General features: G+C 31.2%; 1 long non-coding RNA gene across 1 annotated transcript; it reads right to left on the bottom strand.

Annotated features, from left to right (window-relative positions):
• Positions 1-2,099: 2,099 nt before the first annotated feature.
• LOC142224569 (uncharacterized) lies at positions 2,100-2,764 on the bottom strand. The gene is made up of 3 exons (XR_012719172.1): positions 2,669-2,764; positions 2,483-2,577; positions 2,100-2,420 (listed from the first exon to the last, which is right to left on the bottom strand). It is a non-coding gene; the product is annotated as an uncharacterized LOC142224569 (long non-coding RNA).
• Positions 2,765-3,818: the final 1,054 nt, after the last annotated feature.

Raw genomic sequence — 3,818 nt, 5'->3', positions numbered from 1 at the left:
AGAAAATTCTCTCAACATTTTATTTCTATAGAAAATGTTGTCAACATTTTATTTCTATAGAAAATTTTGTCAAAATTTTATTCCAATAGAAAATTTTATCAAAATTTTATTTCTATAGAAAATTTTCTCAAAATTTTATTTCTATAGTAAATTTTCTCAAAATTTTATTTCAATAATTAATTTTGTCAAAATTTTATTTTTATAATAAATTTTGTCAAAATTATATTTCTACAATAAATTTTGTCAAAATTATATTTCTATAATAAATTTTGTTAAAATTTTATTTCCATAATAAAATTTGTCAAAATTATATTTCTATAATAAATTTTGTTAAAATTTAATTTCTATAGAATATTATTGCAAAATTTTATTTATATAGATTTTTTTTTTCAAAATTTTTATACCCTTCACCACTACTGTGGTACAGGGTATAATAAGTTTGTGCATTTGTATGTAACGCCAAGAAGGAAAAGTCTGAGACCCATCGTTTAGTATACCGATAGTCCGTCTGTCTGTCTGTCTGTTGATGTATTTTTGTGTGCAAAGTACAGCTCGCAGTTTTAGTCCGATTGTCCTAAAATTTGGTATAGGGTCCTCTTTCGGCTCAAAGACGATCTCTATTGATTTTGGAAAAAATCGGTTCAGATTTAGATATAGCTGCCATATATATTTTTCACCGATCTGGTCATAATTGGCGTGTATATCAACCGATCTTCCTAAAATTCCGTACATCCGAATATTTTATGAGTCTCGAAAAACTTGCAAAATATCAGCCAAATAAGTTCAGATTTAGATATAGCTCCCATATATAGCTTTCGCCCGATTTACACTCATTTGACCACAGAGGCCAATTTTTAACTCCGATTTAGTTGAAATTTTGCACAGGGTGTAGAATAAGCATTGTAGCTATGCGTGCCAAATTTGGTTGACATCGGTTCAGATTTAGATATATCTCCCATATATAGCTTTCGCCCGATTTACACTCTTATGACCACAGAGGCCAATTTTTAACTCCGATTTAGTTGAAATTTGGCACAGGGTGTAGAGTTAGCATTGTAGCTATGCGTGCCAAATTTGGTTGAAATCGGTTCAGATTTAGATATATCTCCCATATATAGCTTTCGCCCGATTTACACTCATATGACCACAGAGGCCAATTTTTAACTCCGATTTAGTTGAAATTTTGCACAGGGTGTAGAATTAGCATTGTAGCTATGCGTGCCAAATTTGGTTGACATCGGTTCAGATTTAGATTTAGCTCCCATATATATGTTTTTCTGATTTCGACCAACATTTTCCTTGTAAAATCGCCACTGCTTAGTCGAAAAGTTGTAAAAATGACTCTAATTTTCCTAAACTTCTAATACATATATATCGAGCGATAAATCATAAATAAACTTTTGAGAAGTTTCCTTAAAATTGCTTCAGATTTAAATGTTTCCCATATTTATTTTTTACTAAAATTGTGTTCCACCCTAGTGCATTAGCCAACTTAAATTTTGAGTCTATAGATTTTGTAGAAGTCTATCAAATTCTGTCCAAATCGAGTGATATTTAAATGTATGTATTTGGGACAAACCTTTATATATAGCCCCCAACACATTTGACGGATGTGATATGGTATCGAAAATTTAGATCTACAAAGTGGTGCAGGGTATAATATAGGCGGCCCCGCCCGACTTTAGACTTTCCTTACTTGTATTTATATAGAAAATTGTATTCTATTTCTATATAGATTGTATTTCTATAGAAAATTTTGTCAAAATTTTATTTCTATAGAAAATTTTGCCAAAATTTTATTTCTATAGAAATTTTGTCAACATTTTTTTTTTCTATAGTAATTTAGTCCCACAATATTTTGTTATTTTCTACAGATTATTGTGACCAAAACTAAATTGTTTGTACCTCGTATATTTTCATGCATGTAGTACTCACAATGGCCCTGTGCGTTATTTTCCGCAAACAGAACAATTTAATCTTATTTACCTGTTTCAGTATGTGGGTCTTAAGGCCTTTGTAATATTAGAACATTATTATTATATAAAAATAATATATATCCAATTGTGGAGTTGTGGCTTCTTTTATTTTATTTTTTTTTCTTGGTGATCAAAATATTTTTGTTGTGCAAATCTTTGTTTCTTTAACATCATAAAATTATAGTCGGTGACAATGTTCTTATGATTGGGGAGGTAGTGACCGTGGCGCAATGGTTACCAAGTCCGCCTTACATACATAGTGTTATGTGTTCAATCCCAGTTTCGACCAAACACCAAAAGATTGACACGCTTTTCCCAAACTTCGTTGGTGTAGAATTTAGTTTCCCAGAAAAGGAATCAAAATCTTAGCGTTAAATATGCGTACCAAAAATTTTGAATTGACTTTAAAATTCTCAAAATTTCATACTTGTCTTTCTTCAAATCCTGAAAATTCAATATTTTTAATTTAAATGCAAAAGACCTTTTGAATAATATATGGACAATACCTGGGGATGGGCTAAGTGATCTATATCTTAATTTTCGTTTTACGTGTACTATTAGCAAAAATAACTACATTCTCAAATCCTTTCAATTTCTAGAACTATTTAAAGAAACTATTAAAATATACCACATATACATATATTCACAATTAAGTATAGCACTTGTGTAGTATATACTAAGTTTTGCCTTACTTAAATGAATTGGCAGAATGTGTTTATTCATAAAATTGACACATTCCCTGTTTATTTTGGCAACTAACATTTGAAACGTTCCGATTCCGTTTTCGAACTGAATCAATTGAGTGTTGTATACACTGTTGCCAATTGTGTTGTAATGTAACAACAAACACCTTCAACATTTGGTGTCCGGTTGCGTTGCGAGAAGAGTGAACAGTGATGAACCTATAGCAACATAAATTTTGTTTTCTTTTATGCCGACATCGTAACCAACAACAACCACCACACATTAGTGAGGCTGTGGCAACTTAGTGGTGGTATTCACCTCCCCACATCAAGGCCTTTTTGTTTTATACATAAACAAATAAACACAAGCATACACAGGTATCACCATATTGTATTAGTATTGTGTTGAGGGGGCCATGCACATACGTTGATGGCGATGATGATGCTCAAAGTACAGCATTAAACTGTGCCGCATATCTCCCATCTGAATTTCGATATCGGCAACATTCACCGAAATGATTATTTTATTTGTTTTCGTTTTCTTTGCATGTTATTAATGAAAATTGGGTTGTTGGCGATGCCAACGACAAACAACAACAACAAATATCTCTATTATAGTTGTATAGTTTACTCGTTGAAGATTATAATGCCGTTGTTGTTGTTTATTTTATTTAGCAAATAAATTTTGTGTACATACATATTTGTATCTCTTCTTCTTTTTTATTTGGGGAATTTTCTCTTTTTGTTGTTATTGTACATGCGCTTTGACAACTGTTGCATTGACAAGTTTTGTAGGACGATGATTATTTACTCGTGTGAGAAGATGATTTTGAGTAGGATTGTGAGAAAAAGCAAAAGAGATAGAGAGTCCCACATAATTTCGTTGATGCTATCTGTATGTAAGTCAGTGTGTGGGGGCATATATATTTTTTTGGTTTAGATTATAGGATTTGCTTATGACAGAATGATATTGCCAGATCGATACAATAGGAGTTGACAATTTCATATTAATCGAATAGGAACTATGAATATATACCATATGTTCTGGATTACGAATTTGCAAAACGAAAAATTGTCGTCTCGCCATATAATTCAAACTACAAAGAATTATAATTGAAAATTTTCAGACGCTATTCTGGTGATCGAAGAAATTTATTCG

This window comes from Haematobia irritans, chromosome 2 (genome assembly GCF_050003625.1).
Source record: "Haematobia irritans isolate KBUSLIRL chromosome 2, ASM5000362v1, whole genome shotgun sequence".
Taxonomy (NCBI): domain Eukaryota; kingdom Metazoa; phylum Arthropoda; class Insecta; order Diptera; family Muscidae; genus Haematobia; species Haematobia irritans.
Note: the sequence above shows the minus strand (reverse complement) of the source record. Positions and strands in the feature narration are given on the sequence as shown.